Below are 22,701 nucleotides of genomic sequence, written 5' to 3'. Positions count from 1 at the left end.
CCTCAGGAACCAACGTGCAGAGACCATCCAGGGTGATCCGTCGATCTTCACGCATGCTTTGCTCAACCTTCAACAATGTCTCCTCAGAAACTGACGGTCTCCCGCTCCTTTGTTCGTCTTGAATTTCGGTCCGACCAGCTGCAAACTCTCTACACCACTTACGAACATTTTTGACATCCATGCACGACTCACAGTACACTTCCGTCAACTGGCGATGGATTTCAATCGGCGCAGTGCCCTTTGCGTTCAAAAACCAAATAACTGCGCGCAATTCGCACTTGGCGGTAACATCCAACGGGAACTCCATTCTCAACGGCTGCCAAGCCAAGACTGAGCGCCTCAGCGCGGCGTGCGCATGGTTACACAGAGCACGTGAAGCACTCTTCACAACAATGTGACCAACTGCCACACAACAGGAGACCTTACTTTTGGGATTACCCTCGTATTATAGTCGCGGCTGAAATGTAAGCTGATTAGCGGATTATTATTGAGTCTTTGCATTGGTTACTGCTTAAGACGCCAGTTTCTTCACCGTGCAGATCAGACTTAACTACAAAATTCTAGAAGGAAAACATTTTACCAGAAGTCACTCCAACTCCAATAATTTATGCTGTGATGAATGCCTGTGCCGAATTTGTATGTTAGATCGGGGTTCAAACGCAGCCAAGTACGTACCTTCGACTCTTAGAATCTCTGAAAATGATCTTGTTGTACTGTCAGTTGCCCATCAGAAGCTTTTTCAAAAAATGTAAAATGCGGGAAAAAGAAAGGAATTGTCTGACTGTGCTTTGAATGGTCGTGTGCAGTCATAAAGGAATATAGGATTCAGGTCTGATCAGTAACATAGTTCACTCCTGTACGAGCAATAAATAATGGTTCAAATGGTTCTGAGCACTATGAGACTTAACTGCTGTGGTCATCAGTCGCCTAGAACTACTTAAACCTAACTAACCTAAGGAAATCACAAACGCCCATGCCCGAGGCAGGATTCGAACCTGCGACCGCAGCGGTCGCGTGGTCGAGCAATACAACGCACTAAAGTTGGCACAGGCATTCTTCGGCATGAGTTAGAAAGGGCAATTTACAACAACCCTAACGGACCAGCCTTACCATTTTTGGCAGTTCAAACAGACTTCCGCCGGAAACCACCGACAATATTTCATACGAAATGCTCATACTCAGATGTTATTAGGGAGAGCGCGCGCTTTCGGTCAGCCAGAGGAAAGTAATTGGCAGCGACAAGAACCCCTCCTGACATTCGTCCCACAACACATTTTCTGAGTATACAATTTCCAAAGAAGGCAGGTATCGACAGATGTGAACAGTAACGAACCGGTTTAATCAGTCATGGCTAGAAAATACTGAAAGAATTATTTACAGAAGAATCTAAAAAGATAGATACGTTTGAATTTCGGAGAAATTTAGGAACATATGTTGGTGCATACTATTATACACCAAAGCGCCAAATAAACTCGTATAAGCTCCAGTGGTTCAAATGGCTCTGAACACTGCGGGACTGAATATCTGAGGTCATCACTCCCCTAGACTTAGAACTACTTAAACCTAACTAACCTAAGGACATCACACACATCCATGCCCGAGGCAGGATTCGAACCTGCGGCCGTATCAGCCGCGTGGTTCCGGACTGAAGCGCCTAGAATTGCTCGGCCACAGCGGCCGGCTCGTATAAACATACATATTCAAATACAGAGACATAAAAACAGACGTCAGCGCCTATATAAGAAAACAAGTGTCTGGCGCAGTTGTTAGGTCGGCTGCCGCTGTTACAATGGCAGGTTATCACGATTGAAGTGAGTTTGAGCGTGTTGTTACAGTGGACGCACGAGTGATGGTGCACAGCATCTCCGAGGTAGCGACGCAATGGGGATTTTCCCGTACGACCATTTCACGAGTGTACCGTGAATATCAGAAATCCGGGAAACATCAAATCTCCGACATCGCTGCGGCTGGAAAAAGATTCTGCATGAACGGGACCAACAACGACTGAAGAGAACCGTTCAACGTGACAAAAGTGCAGCCCTTCCGTAAATTGCTGCAGATTTCAGTGCTGGGCCATCAACAAGCGTTACCGTGCGAACCATTCAACGAAACATAATCGATATGGGCTTTCGGAGCCAAAGGCCCAAAAAATGGAAATTTGTGGTAAGTCCTATGGCACCAAACTGCGGAGGTCATCGGTCCCTAAACTTACACACTACTTAATCTAACTTAAACTAACTTGGGCTAAAGACAACACAGACACCGATGCCCGAGGGAGGACTCGAACCTCCGACGGAAGCAGCCGCGCGAACCGTGACAATGCGTCTGAGACCGCACGGCTTCCCCTCGCGGCCCGAAGTCCCACGGGTGTACCCTTGATGACTGCGCAACGCAATGCTTGTAATTAGCCTATCTAGGTTTTTATGTTGGTGACGTCACGTAGCGCTCTGTATGAAAATCACCGACTGTGCTGTGTGCAGTCTGTGGCTGGTTTGCATTGTTGGAATATTTGCTATTGTAGTGTTGGGCAGTTGGATGTGAACAGCGCGTAGCGTTGATATATATATACCGCAATACAGCGTGCGCAAATACTGCCAGCTGAATAAGAGATTCTAATATATATATATATATATATATATATATATATATATATATATATATATATATATATATATATATATATATGATGACTTTTGAACATTATTAATGTCAATACATTGTTTGTGTTCTATCAAAATCTTTGATTTGCTAACTATGCCTATCAGTAGTTAGTGCCTTCAGTAGTTAGAATCTCTTATTCAGCTGGCAGTATTTGCGCACGCTGTATTGCAGTAGTTTGAGTAACGAAGAATTTAGTGGGGTAAGTGATTCATGAAAGGTATAGGTTATTGTTAGTCAGGGCCATTCTTTTGTAGGGATTATTGAAAGTCAGATTGCGTTGCGCTAAAAAAATATTGTGTGTCAGTTTAGTGATGATCAGAATAAGTAAAGAGAGAAATGACTGAGTACGTTCAGTTTTGCTCAGCTGTTTGAAAATCAAATAGCGTAGAGGTTTCCCAGCACTGTCATTTAAAAAATTTTTCTGAGGAGATGTTTCGTGCTTTACGTTGTCGACGTTCTCTGTCAGTCAACAGACGAGGTCGGCCTGTACGCTTTTGTGCTGCACGTGTCCCTTCACGTTTCCACTTCACTATCACATCGGAAACAGTGCACCTAGGGGTGTTTAGGAGTGTGGAAATCTCGCATACAGACGTATGACACAAGTGACACCAAATCAACTGACCACGTTAGAAATCCGTGAGTTCTGCGGAGCGCCCCATTCTGCTCTCTTACGATGTCTAATGACTACTGAGGTCGCTGATATGGAGTACCTGGTAGTAGGCGACAGCACAGTGCACATAATATGATAAAAACATATTTATTTCGGGGTGTGCGGATACTTTTGATCACATGGTGTAACAGTTTCGCGCGTAAATAGTTAAAAGAAAGAAAATTGTCTTCAGTGGGACTTTAACGTGGTACCTTTGGTATTACGACCGCATGCTCTGTCAACTCACTCACGCCACATCTACAAAGCAATTATGCATAGATACGCTTTTCGTGTGCTCTGTACTGTGGTGTTTATTTTAATTACCATTTACGCATGTACTACTGGGTCACAGCACATAACACGAGCTGAATGGGTGTCTTGGGGGACACACTGTCGACTTACAGCGTTTGGAACCGATCTGAGAGTCTGAGATCTGGAGATTTGACTGTGGGAAGAGTCGGTGCACTTTCCTCCAGTCATCTCAACTACAGAAATCGCAAAAACGTTTCTATACATCGCTGTTTGACACTGCATTTCTAATATCGTCAGTATGCAAATTATCGCCTTATTTAGCACTTGCAACTGCAATTGTATGTCTTCTGACAGGGTTTGTGGAGGAGGAGGATATTGGTGTTTCACGTCCCGTCGACAACGAGGTCATTAGAGACGGAGCGCAAGCTCGGATTAGGGAAGGATGGGGAAGGAATTCGGCCGTGCCCTTTCAAAGGAACCATCTCTGCATTTGCCTGGAGTGATCTAGGGAAATCACGGAAAACCTAAATCAGGATGGCCGGACGCGGGATTGAACCGTCGTCCTCCCGAACGCGAGTCCAGTGTGCTAACCACTGCGCCACCTCGCTCGGTCAGGGTTTGTGTCCATTGCCACACAGCACCAGAAAATCAACTCTTTCTTTTACGAGGGTTGACACTTTAATAGTGGCAACTATTTATTTACAGCTCGTGCAAAATAGATACGTGTTTCAAAGTTTTACTGACCTTCAAAGTAGTCGCCAGCATTGTGTATAGGCCGTTGACAACGAAGTGGATACTCTTAGCAGTGCCAGTTGTGTTGACAGTTCCAGCGGCGCGGTCTATTGCCCGACGAATTTGTAGCAGTTCTGAAGCGAGTGTAGTTTTAGAAATCGAATTGAACTCACGACTTAAGTCAGGGGATTGCAGCAGGTGGTATAGCACGTAGCAGCCCCATCAGTCAAACAAGTCAGCAACAGCTTGCACTGTACGTGCTTGAGCATTGTCCTGAAAAATGATGGACAGGTCCTGCAGAAAGTGTCATCACTTCTGTCTCTATGCTGTTCATTTTTGAAACACAACAAGCTTAGAGACAGAAGCGATGACACTTTCTGCAGGACCTGACCATCATTTTGCAGGACAATGCTCAAGCACGTACAGTGCAAGCTGTTGCTGATTTGTTTGACTGATGGGGCTGCTACGTGCTATACCACTTCTGCAATCCCCTAACTTAAGTCGTGAGTTCAATTCGATTTCTAAACTGAAGGAACCACTTCACGGCATTCACTTCAGAACTGCTACAAATTGGTCAGTCAATAGACCGCGCTGCTCGAACTGTTAATACAACTGGCACTGCTAAGAGTATCCCACGACTTCCACATCGTTGGCAACGGATTATACACAATGCTGGTGACTATTCTGAGGGTCAGAAAAACTTCGAAACACCTATCTATTTTGTACGAGCTGTAAATAAAACGTTGCCACTATTAAAGTCCCAACCCTCGTATAATTCAACATCCCAACACTTAAACTGACTGATCGTAAAAGCTATTTCGTTTTTGTTTTCTGTTTTTTTATAATTACATACCCTCCTTTCTGGGGTTATTGGAGCTGCTTCTTCGACACTCAGTACCACCTGGTAGCATACCGAGAAACCTGAAACCTAGTATGTCTGCGAATAAATTATTGCAGCACGACAAGAAGAGCATTGCCTTTTAAGAAGACTAGCGTATTATTATTATTTTTTTTTTTAGTATCAGCCATTTCGCTGCTTGGATTTGGGCCGCCACGAATTCCTCCCTTGTGCCAACAACCCCTTGTCCCAGAATAGCATTTGCAACCTACGTCCTCAATTATTTGCTGGATGTATTCTAATCTCCTCTACAGCTTTTACCCTGTACAGCTCCCTGTAGTAAAAATTGGTTCAAATGGCTCTAAGCACTATGGGTCTTAACATTTGAGGTCATCAGTCCCCTAGACATAGAACTACTTAAACCTAACCTAAGGACATCACACACATCCATGCCCGAGGCAGGATTCGAACCTGCGACCCTAGCAGCAGCGCGGTTCCAGACTGAAGCGCCTAGAACCACTCGGCCACAGCAGCCGACTCACTGTAGTACCCTGGAAGCTATTCCTTAATGTCTTAACAGATGTCCTACCACCACGTCCCTTCTTCTTGTCAGTGTTTTCCATACATTTCTCTCCTCTCCGATTCTGCACAGAACATCCTCATTCGTCACGTTATCAGTCCACAACTTTTCAACATTCGTCTGTAGCACCACATCTCAAATGTTCGATTCTCTTCTTTCCTGGTTATCCCACAGCCCATGTTTCACTACCATACATTGCTGTGTTCCTAACGTACCTTCTAAGAAATTTCTTCTTCAAGTTAAGGCCTACATTTCATATTCGTAGACTAAGACTTCTCATGACCAGGAATGTCCTTTTTGCCAATGCTAGTCTGCTCCTTATGTCCTCCTTTCTCCATCCGTCACGGGTTATTTTGCTGCTTAGCTAGCAGTATCCCTTAACTTTATCTACTTTGTGATCACCAACCCTCATGTTAAGTTTCTCGCTGTTTTCTTTTCCTCTGTTTCTCACGTCTTCGGTCTTCCTTCGATTTCCTCTCTATCGATATTCTGTACTCACTAGACCGTTAATTCCATTCAATAGATCCTCTAATTCTTCTTCACGTTCACTGAGGATAGAACTGTCATCAGGAAATCTTATTAGTCACGTCCTTTCACAATGAACTTTAATCCCAGTCTCGAATCTTTTTTTTTTAATTCCGTCATTGCTTCTTCGATTTACAGATTGAACAGTAAGGGGGAAAGACTGCTTCCCTCTCTTACATACTTTTTTATTATTATTATTTACATTTTATAGCCTTCATTGGAACACTCTAGCCAACTTCATAAAAAAAAATTTCAGTTTCCTCTCAGCCAAGTACTTCTTCATTCTCTCGGGTCTCATCCTTCTTTCTTCATCGGAAATCACCCTTCCTATTGTCTGTTTGTTGATTCTCGTATGCAGTCTGGTTTGTCTGTGAGTTTCCTGATTTTGTCAGTTTTGTTTCTTAGGTCTTCCAATGTAATCTGTAGCTCATCCATTTCTTCCTTGATTTCTGTAATCCGCTTAGTGTTGCACTTACTATTCCACAACTTTTCTATTATTCTCCCGATGATCCTGTTATCTGGTGTTCTCATTAGATTTCCGAAAAATGAAATGCGTTTCTTTCTGATCGTACTCATTATCGGTTCTGTTTTCTTGTAGACTGTTTCATTTGTAGCTACTCTCCAGTGTCCATCTTTCTGGTACGATTTGTTGATGCACGTTCCGATTATTTTTCTCTCTATTTTGAGTATTTTGTCTATTTGTGCAGTGTTAGTTGTTTTGAAGGTTGTTTCACTTGCGTATGGTATTTCTGCTTGAGTGACTGTTTTGTACTGTTTTAATTTTTAATATGAGCCCTTTGTTCTTGGTCTTCCACCCTTATTGTTCCCTCTTTGCACTTGTACAGATTGTATATTACCCGTTTCTCGTATAGCTTACCCGTATGTTTCTAAGAATTCCGTACACCTTGCACCGTTTGACATTGTCGAACCCTTTTTGTCGACAAATCCTGTGAACGTTTCTTGATTTTTTTATTCTTTTGTAGTCTTGGTTCGATTATCAACCGTGTGATCAGAACTGCCTCTCTGGTGCCTTTCCTATAGCCAAAGTGATCGACATCTAACTTCAGTTTTCTTTTCCATTCTTCGGTATATTGTGCTTGCCATCAACTTGAATTGATGAACTGCTACGCTGATTGTGCGATAACTTTCGCACTTGTCGATATTATTAAAAAGCCGTGAAAAATACCTTACCGCTCATTAATTTCAATACACCCTGATATTTCAGATTTACAACACAAATCAAACGTTATTTCTCACAAGATATAATTATATTAACTTCCAAATATATAATACAATCTCTTTATATTTTACTTTCATCAAAGAATCCTTCTTTGGATTTAATGACTGCCTCACAAACTCGAGGCATGCGGACAATCAGTTTTTGTAGATACTGGGAATCTGTGTGATTCCACACATCCTTAACGCTGTTCCAGAGATGTTCCTTGCTGGATGTATTAACTTCCCTGATACATCTGTCCACTCCATCCCAGACCATTTCAATGGGATTACAACCGGGGCTTTGGGACGGCCATACCATCATCATTCAGTACTTTCTGTTTCTCCTTTGATGCAACGTAGTTCGTACAGTATGCCGACCGATGTTTTGGGTCATTATCCTGTTGTAAGGTGAACCCTTTCCCTAGTAAGCGCAATCCACTTCGTATTGCACGATACTGAAGTATGCGGTGGTACTGCTTCCGTTTCATACATCCTTCTATTTTCACAATGTCGCCAACTCTATCTCCGGCAAAACATCACCAAACCATAACAGAACCTCTACCGTGTAGAACACACAGCTGAGATACCCTTTCCCCTACATATCGGCGAACAAATATACTCCTTCTGGTTCCAAAAATCTCGAAGTTCGATTCATCTGTGAATAACACCTTCGTCCACTCTTCCGATGTGCGTTACGTTGTTTTCTACTCCTTCAAGTCTCTTCTGTTTACTTATGGGCCCTAGAAGGGATTTTCTTGGTGTGACACATCCATTAAAGCCGGGTTTAGTCAGTTTCCTTCTTAATGTTGCAACAGATATTGTTGTCGTATTCATTTCTACTGATTCTGCACGAATTTGGGGCGTTGTTTTGAATCTATTTCTCTTACCGGTAATTCTGATATATTTAACATCACTTTTAGTTGTTTTACGAGGTCGTCCTGGTCGTGGTCTGTCCATATTGCGTCCGCAGCTCGTGGTCGTGCGGTAGCGCTCTCGCTTCCCACGCCCGGGTTCCCGGGTTCGATTCCCGGCGGGGTCAGGAATTTTCTCTGCCTCGTGATGACTTGGTGTTGTGTGACGTCCTTAGCTTAGTTAGGTTTAAGTAGTTCTAAGTTCTACGGGACTGATGACCATAGATGTTAAGTCCCATAGTGCTCAGAGCCATTTGAACCATTTTGTCCTTATTGCTACCTGTTGTCTTCTGGTGGTGAAAGTTGTATTCAACTTCACCTATACACACACTACAATGTTTCGCAATTTGGCTGTGCTACAATTGCAGCACGTTTTTCTATGGATATCGCCACTCGTGGAGCCGTACTAGCGATGTGCACATTTCAGTGTCACGAAGGAACTGAAGTGCAGGAACCACATGCTATGTATCGTACCAATGCTTGCGTTCGCTGCAGATGGTGTCTCGATGACCACAAAAAAAAATCATTACTTGTATACAACTGTTGTAGTATTCCTTTGTTTCCCCAACACTACCCATAGTATTAGATCTTATCTACAGAGAACTACACTACTGGCCATTAAAATTGCTACACCACGAAGATGACGTGCTACAGACGTGTAAATTAACCGACAGGAAGAAGATGCTCTGATATGCAAATGATTAGCTTTTCAGAGCATTCACACAAGGTTGGCGCGGGTGGCGACACCTACAACGTGCTCACATGAGGAAAGTTTCCAACCGATTTCTCATACACAAACAGCAGTCGACAGGCGTTGCCTGGTGAAACGTTGTTGTGATGCCTCGCGTGAGGAGGAGAAATGCGTACCATCACGATTCTGACTTTGATAAAGGTCGGATTGTAGCCTATCGTAATTGCGGTTTATCGTACCGCGACATTGCTGCTCGCGTTGGTCGAGATCCAATGACCGTTAGCAGAATATGGAATCATGGGTTCAGGAGAGTAATACGGAACGCGGTGCTGGATCCCGGCCTCGTATCACTAGCAGTCGAGATGACAGGCATCTTATACGCATGGCTGTAACGCCACGACTCGACTGGGGACGTCTGCAAGACAATAACCATCTGCACGAAGAGTTCGACGACGTTTGCAGCAGCACGGATTATCAGCTCGGAGACCATGCCTGCGGTTATCCTTGACGCTGCATCACAGACAGGAGTGCCTGCGATGGTGTACTGAACGACGAACCTGGGTGCACGAATGACAAAACGTCATATTTTCGGATGAATCCAGGTTCCGTTTACAGCATCATGATGGTCGCATCCGTGTTTGGCGACATCACGGTGAACGCACACTGGAAGCGTATATTCGTCATCGCCATACTGTCGTATCACCCGGCGTGATGGCATGGGGTGCCATTCGTTACATGTCTCGGTCACCTCTTGTTCGCATTCACGGCGCTTTGAACAGTGGACGTTACATTTCAGATGTGTTACGACTCGTGGCTCTACCCTTCATTCGATCCCTGTGAAACCCTACATTTCAGCAGGACAATGCACGACCGCATGTTGCAGGTCCTGTACGGGCTTTTTCTGGATACAGAAAATGTTCGACTGCTGCCCTGACCAGCACATTCTGCTGATCTCTCACCAATTGAAAACGTCTGGTCAATGGTGTCCGAGCAACTGGCTCGTAACAATACGACAGTCACTACTCTTGATGAACTGTGGTATCGTGTTGAAGCTGCATGGGCAACTGTACCTGTACACGCCATCCAAGCTCTGTTTGACTCAATGTCCAGGCGTATCAAGTCCGTTATTACGGCCAGAGGTGGTTGTTCTGGGTACCGATTTCTCAGGATCTATGCTTCCAAATTGAGTGAAAATGTACTGACATGTCAGTTCTAGAATAATATATTTGTCCAATGAATACCCGTTTATAATCTGCATTTCTTCTTGGTGTAGCAATTTTAATGGCCAGTAGTGTATATGTCATGTGTTGGGTGTATTGAAGTTAATGAGTTGTAGTGTATATTGTTATAAATATCAGTTTTTATTTCGTAGACAAACCGCGTACTTCATCTTGAACTACACATTTTTGTGCCACTTTTGAATGTAGTTTCAACTGGTTTGCATACATTTTTCCCTTCGTCCTGGAAGCGCGAAATTTCCTTGAGGAAGAAGGAAGTTGCGGTTTCGCGAGGACGCTGCAGCTGCCCTCTCACGGAAACTGAAGGATGGCCCCGGCGGCAGAGCCATAGGCGGTGTTACTGAAGCTTCCTCGTCCAACTACGTCAGTCCCCCACGCAGCGACGCGGGCAGCGTGGGGACGCGCGCTGTCAACCTGCACGATCCCAGGGCGCGACCTCACAAGCGTCCCGGGTGCAGCAGACAACATTTACGATTCACCACCGAGAATGCAACCCTCTGCTTTCCGGGAGACATTGCCTACACCTTCGCCACGAGGTCGCATCATCGTTGCATTCCTTTTTGACGGGGAGTCCAAAATTTATCATTCGGCACTTCAGAGCTTCGCTCGAGACTCATAATCGTGAAACCAGTTTTCATAGCTTGTCACGATATTCATAGAAAAAGATCTGTGACGATAGTTCTCTCAACTTTGGGACCCAATCGGCATCAAATTTTCGATAACCAAAGATTCGAATCATTCCTGTGTTGCACTGTGTGCTCTTGTAAGCACTGTTGCGATTTCATTCGCAGTACCACGCCTGTCTTCTCTAACGAACTCGTCAATTATTTCGTTTTTCCGTACCTCGGAGGCAGTTCCAGGGCGAAAGTTACAGGTCTCATTCGGAAGGTCGTGTTCCCATCTTTCGAGTGCGTCACCTTTTGCATAACACCGCCGGCGTCCATAAATATATCTTCATATGCACAATAAAGTCATAGACAAATTTGACATCTACAACGAACAGTGTTATCACATAACGCTATCGATACGAAATTTCAGTGACTGACATTTTTGTCAATACGGTTTGTGGATACGTGATACAAATCAATCACATCTTAATATACTATCATATCAAAAATATCTAGATACCTATTAATTAACACTAATACAGGATATATCCACCGTGCTCTTTTGTGAGGGCTTTAGCTCTGTTACGTACACTTTCAATGTCTGTCTGAATATCTACGGAGGACTGGGAAGAACACAAACCAGAGGAGGTGGGGATGTTTCGTGGAGTGAAATCGACGTTTCGACTCATCCCGAAGGTGTTCCATTGGATTCATATTGGGAAACTTGGCAGGCAAATTGATCGTCCCGAGGCCGTTTCCTCATAAGTTCTGCTTTATGAAAGGATACACTGTCATGCTGATAGAAACAACAGACATCTCCGGACTGTTCCTCTAATTCGAGCAGTACACAGTGCTGTAAAACGTGCATATCCTTCCATATTTACCGTTTTCTTATGCACAATAATGGGACCACGAGGTGACCACAAGAACACACCCCCATACGGCAAACTCATTCTGAAGGTGTTCTATTGGATTGACATTGGGAATCTTGGTGAACCAATTAATTTCAGCTATGTTATTGTCTCCAAGCCAGTGGCACATAAGTTCTACATAATGAAAGGGTGTACTGTCATGCTGATAGAAACAGCACACGTCTCTGGGCTGGTCCACTAATTTTAGCAGTACACAGTGCTGTAAAACGTTCATATCCTTCTGTATTTAGCGTTTTCTTATGCAAAATGAGGGGACCTCAACCTAACCAAGAGAATACACCTCCATACAGTAAACTCATCTTGTAGGTGTTCCATTGGATTAATACTCGAAATATTGGTGGGGTAATTGATTTCAGATATGTTATTGTCTCCAAGCCAGTGGTTCGCAAGTTCTACTATATGAAATGGTGCACCGTCATGATGATAGAAACAACAACAATGACTGTTGGTTAAAAAGAGATGTACTTGTCTACGCTTACTTTATACCAATAAACATAAATTATTTCCATGGAAATCTGAACCTGATGTTTTTTGACTGTTTCCTTATTGACTTTTTACGATGTTTTGTGTACAACCAGTTGAAGATGATTTACTGAGTTTAAGCGGAATCTCCCCACTTCCGTGATCGAACCATAGAATCTTGCCAGACGGAAGCTATGTAGAAAAAGAGCAATTAATTACCGGTGGTGAAATTTAACCCTGTCCAGCGGGTCAAAGAGAGGTTGGCAGTCCTTATCTCAGACTCGTTTAACATGCGTAGCAGTGTAGGAAATTTATGGGAATCCACCAGTAAACGTTGCCATGTAACGTGTTTGGTGGGCCTCACACAGGCAGCATTCGTGTGGAGTCAGTCTGCTTCCGCAAGTGGAGCTGTGGTAGGGGAGGGGGGGGTGGGGGTGTCTGCAGTGTGGAGGGGGGTAGTGTGGTTGGCCTCTGCTGCCAGCGTCCCTCTTCGAATACAGGTGTGTGCATGGAAGCCGCACCTGGCACCTATCCTTGTGAAGTACCAAAACGGCAAGCCATGCTGCAATCTCCGGTTCTGCTGTATCCAATGTGGCAACTCATCCTTCTTGATGTTCGTCGTTAGGATTACGGATGGTCGCTAAATGTAATTTGACAGTTTCTGAAAATGAAATCTATATAGTACCACTTGGGCAAGGTGTTCAGTTGGGCTGAATATTACGTTCACACAGGTAGCAGTTCCATTTCCATTGGTCATTCACTCATTTTATATTTGAACAGATGGCCAGTCGTTTATTGACAACATACATTTGAAAAATGAACGCTCTGTTACAGTAGATGACAACACTAACAATGTATTAAAACAATGTGCAGCTTAGCTATGGCATTCTTTTTCGGGGAATAGATGCACAAAATATGAACACAATTTCCAAACCCCAGAAAAGAGCCATAACAATAATAACCAAAAATATAAGTCGAGCTCATTGTAAAGGTCTGTTCAAAACACTGGGGATTTTAACTACTCCATGTGAATATATTTGTACACATCAAGAATAACATTGGTAATTACTGCACAACAGCTCTGTCCATGATCATGGAACAAGAGCTAGACTCAAATTACGTTTACCAAGAAAAAATAAACATAAAACTCAAAAAAGCATTTTCTACCAAGGAATAAAACTGTACAATAAATCACCAAAACAGATTAAAGAAATCGAAAAAATATACTTATTTCAAATGGAAGCTAAAAAGTACCTGTTATGCAATACATTTTATACATTGAAGGATTACTTGGGTAAAACAGAGTAGGGGTTTGGTAAAAAAAAAGTTATACAATTAAATAATAATAATGATTATAAAACATCCAAAATTCCACATAACACATTCAGACTATGTTTTCTCCTTCTTTTGTCCTTTTCTAGAAAAACTTACCCCCAAGCAATGCTTAGCACAATAGTAACGCCTCTTCCTCTTTCTGAGCTCAACATCTCACCCATTATAGAGGTATGCTGACTCAGTTTTCCGGGATAGAAAATGGGAAGTTGCGGTACAAAAAATGGTCCAGAGATCACCAGTGTGTGTGTTTTTGTGTGTGTAGTGAGTGAAGTGCTATGAAACAATGTGTGTATAGTGTGTGCAGTGACTGATAGTGAGATATGAGTGAACAGTGTGGCATTACATTATTTAATAAGTTATTTGCAAGAATAGTATTATATACCAGGAGTAAATATAATGATTGTCTCTAACTAGAACTCTGTAAATGTATGTATATACTAATTAGCTTATTTTAAATTGGTCTAAACTTGTAAGTGCTTTGACATATCCTATATCCTTGTAAAAAGAGATCTACAGATGAATAAAGCTACTACTACTACTACTACTACTACTACCGTTACAGCTGATATTCTGTCACATATGTAATGCATCACTAACTCAAAGTATTTTCCCAGACAGGTTAAAATATGCCTTTGTCAGGCCCCTGTACAAAATAGGGGAAACCACAGACGTCAATAATTACCTGTCACTATCCTTGCTTATAGCATTTTAAAAAATTGTCGACAAAGTAAAAGTAAAGTAAAAAGAGTGGTCAGCCATGTCAACAGTAATGGGATACTTAGTAAGTCGTAGTTCGGATTTCACAATGCTGTTCCACTGAGACAGCAATGTACAATTTCACTGTCCACATAATAGAGTCTTTATTTGGTAAAACGTCACCAATACCAATTTTCTGTGACTTATCCAAACCATTTGATTGTGTGAACCACAACATTATATTACAGAAATTACAATTTTGTGGTATAAACGGAACAGCATGTGAGTCCTTTTTGTCATATCTACAGAACAGGAAGCAAAAAGATTCTTTATATCGTTTAACCGATTTAAGGAAGTTTGCCACTTCATCTAGCTGGGGGAAAATTACATTAGATGTTCCACAGGGCTCGATCATGGGCCCCCTTCTGTTCTTGATATACCTGAACGACCTCCCTTCTTATCTGAAACAAGATGCTAAACTGACACTGTTTGCGATGATACAAGTGTCATTAATAACCCAGTAAAAGAAACGCCATTAATGATACAAATAATGTCTTTGGAAAAGTTTTTGATTGGTCTTCTGCGAATGGACATGCTCTCAACTTCGAAAAAAAAAAAAAAGAAACATAGTACATCCAATTTTCTGCTGCAAGGAGTACAGTTCCTTCAATAAATATAAAACATCAACAGAAGTCGGTAGCAAGGGTAGAGCATACTAAGTTTTTGGGTGAACGTATTGTAAGTAGCCTGTTTGTATGTTGGCAGCACTATAGACTGTTTTAATATCGCTGACAGCGCTCTGCGTCCTCGGCAACAGATTCTGTGGTTGGGTGGACTAGCGGTTAGTGAGTATTAGGGAAGTGTATGGACATGTTTTGTTTCTTAGTGGAGACTCTGCGTTGATAGGACATGCATTGTAAAGTGAGAAGCAAGGAAATGTAGAATGATGGATGTTGTTGATAGTATTTGGGCAGCGGAATTATTGACAACTATATATATTTGAGAACTGGATGTCACATGAATAAGGCAAAATTTCCTAAATACGTTGTTTGCTCTGCAACAAAATCTTTCTTTAGCTAACCATATGCCTCCTAGTAGTCAGAGTCTATAGTAGTTAGAATCTTTTTATTTAACTAGCTGTAGCTGCTCCTTGCTGTAATTGCTGTAGTTCGTGTTATGAAGATTTTCTGTGAGGTAAGTGACTTACATAGAAAAAGGGGCTTGGTGATTGAAATTTGTTCAGGCAATTAACAGAGTTGGACGTAGTTTTATATTTCTTTAATTTCATATTTGTTGGATTTTTATTACTGTTAGGATATCTTACAATTCAGGTCCATTTTTTGTGTTAATTATTGGAAGTCATGTAGTCACTGTATAGCAGTCAGATTGCGTTGGGCTTGTCTATTGTGGGTAATAAATGAATAGGTTAAGTTCGAGTTGTCTTTGTCAGGGAATATTATGTAGGTCAGTGTTTAAATGATAAAAATATGTAACGACATAGTTTCAGTATGTATGAGAATCTTCAGTGGAAAATTCATATTTTTGATCTCCTAAAGCGACTAGGTTCAGCAACTTTTGCAGTCAGAATAATTGGCAATTTTCAGGATACAGAAATGACTAAGTTAATATACTTCGCGTACCTTCGCTCTCTGATGTCATGCAGAACAACATTTTGGGGTAACTCACCACATAGGCAAAAAGTATTCACTGCTCAAAACAAAGTGGTAGAATAATGTGTGGGGCCCATAGTCGCACATCTTGTATCTCTTTAAAAGGTTAGGAAATCTTACAACAGCCTCACAGTACGTTCACTCAGTAACTAAATTTGTTCTGAGCAACATTGACCAGTTTAAAAACAACAGTGACATTCGTGATTATGATGTCAGAAGAAAGAAAGACTTGCCCTGTTCTCTACTTAACTTATCTTTGTCACAAAAAGGAGTAAAATATGCTACTGTAAAACATTTCAATAAATTACGAGATGACATAAAATGTCTGATACACAGCAGTAATAGTTCCAAAAATAAATTGAAATCATATCTCAATGACAATTCGTCCTATACCACAGCTGAATTCTTGAATAGGAATAAATAAATCTATAGATATAATATACGAGGGCAGTTCAATAAGTAATGCAACACATTTTTTTTCTCGGCCAATTTTGGTTGAAAAAACCGGAAAATTTCTTGTGGAATATTTTCAAACATTCCCGCTTCGTCTCGTATAGTTTCATTGACTTCCGACAGGTGGCAGCGCTGTACGGAGCTGTTAAAATGGCGTCTGTAACGGATGTGCGCTGCAAACAACGGGCAGTGATCAAGTTTCTTTTGGCGGAAAACCAGGGCATCTCAGATATTCATAGGCGCTTGCAGAATGTCTACGGTGATCTGGCAGTGGACAAAAGCATGGTGAGTCGTTGGGCAAAGCGTGTGTCATCATCGCCGCAAGGTCAAGCAAGACTGTCTGATCTCCCGCGTGTGGGCCGGCCGTGCACAGCTGTGACTCCTGCAATGGCGGAGTGTGCGAACACACTCGTTCGAGATGATCGACGGATCACCATCAAACAACTCAGTGCTCAACTTGACATCTCTGTTGGTAGTGCTGTCACAATTGTTCACCAGTTGGGATAATCAAAGGTTTGTTCCCGCTGGGTCCCTCGTTGTCTAACCGAACACCATAAAGAGCAAAGGAGAACCATCTGTGAGGAATTGCTTGCTCGTCATGTGGCTGAGGGTGACAATTTCTTGTCAAAGATTGTTACAGGCGATGAAACATGGCTTCATCACTTCGAACCTGAAACAAAACGGCAATCAATGGAGTGGCGCCACACCCACTCCCCTACCAAGAAAAAGTTTAAAGCCATACCCTCAGCCGGTAAAGTCACGGTTACAGTCTTCTGGGACGCTGAAGGGGTTATTCTGTTCGATGTCCTTCCCCATGGTCAAACGATCCACTCTGAAGTGTATTGTGCTACTCTTCAGAAATTGAAGAAACGACTTCAGCGTGTTCGTAGGCACAAAAATCAGAACGAACTTCTCCTTCTTCATGACAACGCAGGACCTCACACAAGTCTTCGCACCCGGGAGGAGCTCACAAAACTTCAGTGGACTGTTCTTCCTCATGCACCCTACAGCCCCGATCTCGCACCGTCGGATTTCCATATGTTTGGCCCAATGAAGGACGCAATCCGTGGAAGGCACTACGCGGATGATGAAGAAGTTATTGATGCAGTACGACGTTGGCTCCGACATCGACCAGTGGAATGGTACCATGCAGGCACACAGGCCCTCATTTCAAGGTGGCGTAAGGCCGTAGCATTGAATGGAGATTACGTTGAAAAATAGTGTTGTGTAGCTAAAAGATTGGGGAATAACCTGGTGTATTTCAATGCTGAATAAAACAACCCCTGTTTCAGAAAAAAAATGTGTTGCATTACTTATTGAACTGCCCTCGTATGCACTTTGTGCCATTTAAGTAAATGGCATAGGTAATAAAAATTTTAAGCTTAAAAAAAACTTGATTCATGAGTGCATTTCTTATGGACTTCACACGTTCCACATCATAACTGTTGCCGTGATATTGATCTCTGGAACATGTAACTAACCAACTAACTGTCACACTAAACAGTACATACTATGCTGTTGTACGCTTGGAAAAACTTGTATCCTTTCCGTTTAATTTGTGACACATGTCGTTTGCACCACAATATTGACTGTACACACGCTTTATAAAAATAATGACCTTCCTTCTTTAAGACCACCACACTGGTTGCGCTTTACTTTCTAACCTCCTCTGCAGTACTTTCACGTATCTCTATCACAACAAGTCAACATTCCCTCTCACAAAAGCACTTTGGTCGAGTCCTGTGTAGCGCTGTCCTTTAACATGTTTTCGTTCACTTTAGACTACGTTCCATATCTATAATTAATTATTAGACTTTTTTATGCTACAATGCACAAATAAGTACGTGATTGTAAATAAAGAAAAAATTATAAAACTGGGACACTGGTTTTTTGAAATAGGTCGCAGTTAATTTTGTCTCATCTGCTAGACTCTGTCTCTGTAGCTGATCACATACTTTAGAATGGCCTACAGTGAATACAATCTTTTGAGAAAAATACTCAAGAAAATTACAACGAGGATTGTGAAACCACGGGTTGTTCATTGTTTCTCCTTGCCAGGTTTCTCTCAGCTGCTGAACACAGCTCTTCCCCTTGAATGATTATGTCTGGGTTGAGACACGCTAGTATCCTGTTCTTTAGTGTAGGGAATGTTGTTCCATTACAAATGAAAAGAACGAACAACAGTGGTCCCTGCACCATCGTAGATATATGTAAATAGTAAACAAACTGTGCTATACCTTGTGCTTGGTGAAACCCAATTCTAACAATGAGACCCAGCCCGCTTAAGAAGACAGTCTTAACTGACGTAAAAAGAATTTCTTTCTTTGAGCCAAATTTATCGTTACTGTAAATTCTGAGATGAGTCATAGATCTCTTAGTGCGTAGGAACATGTACCCCACCAATCCAAGACACACCAAATTGAAAGATACTGACACTAAAATCCCAATGAGGAATATTATCCGACTGTAGAGCAGGTGATATTTGCTCGTCTTTTCCAAAGCAATGGTTGCTGTGCATACTATACCCCAGGGTATTAAGGCAATCAGCACCTGACGACGGAATAGATTTCTTGCTTCATCGGGTAGTAGGTCGTTAGGAAGCTTGAGATGACGGACACATGCGTACATTTGGTAACAGAACGAGTTCAGCCAGATACAGCTTAGAAGTGTGAGGGCGGTATCAATCAGCACCGCTGTAGATAAGTCGGGGACGCCTGCCATACGATACACGATGTCAGAACAAAGGATCTGAATTATACCCGTGATCTGAAAGGACAAGAATATCTTTCCAGGCAAATTACGTAACTGGGGAAGGTACATATATACTCCCGCTGTCAAAGAGCGGAAAAAAATATTTATCGCTACAAATGAAATTTCTAAAGATTTTAGACTGCTGATTTTCAGATCTTTGTATTTCAATGTGGCATTGTTCAAACTGTCTTTGTAGTTCAGTGCTATTTGTATCGACTTTCCATACCGCCTGTAGAACCCTTGTTGCCATTTTATATCATCCGACAGCGTTGAGTACGATCCGTTTGGATAAAGTGTGACGCTATACATCTTCTGAGGCTTGTGGGAGAAAAAATCGCGACACTTCAGCAACAGAATAGCTCTCGAAACAGAGCAGATGGCATGTGTAGCGTTTGATTCCTGACACGACTGGTCGTCAGGTCTACCGAAATAGCAGGCAGCGTCGTGCACAGACTGTATCATGCTAAAGGGGACGTCGTGACAAATGCCGAGCGAGTTGACAGCCATCCAGGCCAAGAGGCAGAGGTTGACGTTCGCCCTTTGCGTGTAGGCCAGATAGCTGGTGACGGGTATGTGGGTCGACCTCAGCACCATGTCGTCCCATAGCTGCACGCGGCACTGCTCGGTGGTTTCCAGTGGCAGGTCTTCCAGTGGGCACGTGGGGTGGTCCAGGGCATTCACCAACAGCTGTATGCAGTCAGTGTCCACGGAGAGCGTGGCGTTGCTTCTGTCCTCCAGCTGCCACTCCTCATCTGGAAAAGCAGATGGTAATCACACACTATAGCTAGCTCAACTCCAAGTCTCATCTGGATAATAAGACTGGACGTTGTTTTCCTAAATCATTGAGGATCAGTGGTTAGGACTGCTCACAACCGACAAATATTCAGTCGTAATTACCTAGATACCGGGTGTCCAGAAAAGGACTCCCTGATTTCAAAATTAAATATCTCGAAAACGAAGATCGATAGAGGAATGCAGTAAATGGTATGTTTATTGTGAAAGCTGTAAGGTGTTTATACAGCAGTTTGAAGTAATAGTTACAAAAGCTGCTAACAGATGGCGCTGTACGCTGTACAGCTCATATCAGCATACGTAAGTGAAATAATCGTATGAAAACAATCTTTGCAAACAATCACATCACAATGTTCTCAAAATGTTCACCATTGGCACTACAGAGGTGGCGCAAACGAAGAATGAAATTCGTCATCACATTTCGTAGTGTCTCAACCGAAATGGAATTCACATGCCACAGAGATCGCCGATTCAAGCTCGTCCAGCGTGGCGGTATGCTTCGGGTAGACCATGTCTTTCACTGTGCCCCACAAAAAAAAGTCACAGGGAGTCAAATCCGGCAAATATGGAGGCCAATCCATGCCTGCACCAGTAAATTTGGGATATTCCAAAGTAATGACTCGATTCCCGGAGTAGTCTTCAAGAAAGCGAAACACTTGTTCGGTCCGATGTGATCGGGCTCCATCTTGCATAAACCATTCAGTACCTGGTCGATCCTCCAACGCTTGCTGTGTGGCGACAAATTGTTCTAAAATTGCAACGTACCGTGCACCAGTGACCGTTTCTCGAATGAAAAAAGGGCCAATAATGCCTCTGCTGCATACAGCAGCCCCCACAGTAACTTTAGGAGAATACAGGGGTTTCGCTTCACACCAATATGGCTTTTCGGAACCCCAAAATCGCCAGTTCTGCTTATTCACGTATCCATTCAGGTGGAAGTGTGCTTCATCTGTAAACCAGATGCAGCCAACATCAAATCCTTCACTATCAATCATTGTGAGCATCTGATTGGCAAAGGCAACCCTTTGTTGCGCAGCTCGTGCGGGCATGGCCTGGTGCGTTTGAATTTTGAATGGAAACATGTGTAGGCTCTTTCTCAGTATTTTCTGCGTGCTGGAACGCTTCAAACCAGTCTCAGATGCAATTCTACGGACGGATGACATTGGATTTCGCTGAATAATTCCAGAAACTGTGGCGATATTTTCAGGCGTAACTGCGTTTTGCTTGCGGCCAACATAGATCATCAGTTACGCTGCCTGTTCGTTGAAATTTTGCGAAGAGCGTACGAATGGTTTTCGCATCGGGTCCTTTTGGAACATTAAATCGTGCTTGAAAACTTCGCCTTGTTGCCGTAGGGCTCTCTTTTAACCTGTGGTACTCTAGCACCAGAAAAACGCGTTTTTCAATGGAATACATGGTTTTAATCTCTTCCTTCGGTACGCTAACCTCCTTTCACGTTTCAGTAGTGGAACTGATCGCTCTGGGCTTTGGATCACTATTTATACTAGGCATTACGTATGGCGATTACAGCGCCATCTGTTAGCAGCTTTCGTAACTATTATTTCAAACTGCTGTATAAACGTCTTACAGCTTTCACAATAAACATACCGTTTACTGCATTCCTCTATCGATCTTTGTTTTCGAGATATTTAATTTTGAAATCAGGGAGTCCTTTTCTGGACACCGTGTATCAGAAAGCCGGGTATCAGAGTTTCAATGAGTGAATACTACGCAATTCTCTTTCATGTGTACAGTGTACAAGAAATCCCTGTATCGCTCTTAGTAAAATTGAGAAAATAACTAGGCTTTACTGATATCCCTGCTCTGAAGTTGACAAAAAACATTGTGGTCAGTGTTGTAGTGTTTTGTTTCGGTACTGAAGTCTTTGATCTGTGAATCCGCGGTGACACATTGTGATATTCGCTATTTTTAGCTTCATTAAAACAGCAAATAGTTAATACTTTCAACCAGAAGGCAAATGCTTGCTTATAAAGAATGCTTACTGTATAATAAGGCGTCGCATAGCGACGGTGGAATTTTCTAAATGATGTAATTCGTCGTCTTTGGGCGGCAATATAAACAGAAAAATACGGATATATATGCGATCCTTCACTATTTTGTTCGCTGGAGAACAAATGAAGCCCTGAGCTCTAAAGACTTGTACTGTTTTTCTTAAGTAAGCCGGACGCAGATTGGTGGCGGTCTGATCTAATTTTTTACAAAATAAATAAAAACGTGTTCCGTCTAAGTTTGAGTGAAGTGTAAAAAGAAGAACTGTTATAACTTACCGTGACGACGCACGAGCGACTCAAGAGGAAAATGGCTATGTAAAAGAGCGCTCAATGGACATGAAACGAACATAAAAACCTACTGTCATTGTAGTACTAAGCTTAAGGTACGATGTATGTTTTAGTTATTGTGGTGTCACCGCCAGACACCACACTTGCTAGGTGGTAGCCTTTAAATCGGCCGCGGTCCGTTAGTATACGTCGGACCCGCGTGTCGCCACTATCAGTGATTGCAGACCGAGCGCCGCCACACGGCAGGTCTAGAGAGACTTCCTAGCACTCGCCCCAGTTGTACAACCGACTTTGCTAGCGATGGTTCACTGACAAAATACGCTCTCATTTGCCGAGACGATGGTTTAGCATAGCCTTCAGCTACGTCATTTGCTACGACCTAGCAAGGCGCCATTATCAGTTAGTAT

This window comes from Schistocerca nitens, chromosome 10 (assembly GCF_023898315.1).
Source record: "Schistocerca nitens isolate TAMUIC-IGC-003100 chromosome 10, iqSchNite1.1, whole genome shotgun sequence".
NCBI classification, from domain to species: domain Eukaryota; kingdom Metazoa; phylum Arthropoda; class Insecta; order Orthoptera; family Acrididae; genus Schistocerca; species Schistocerca nitens.
This window is presented reverse-complemented; position numbering follows the sequence as displayed.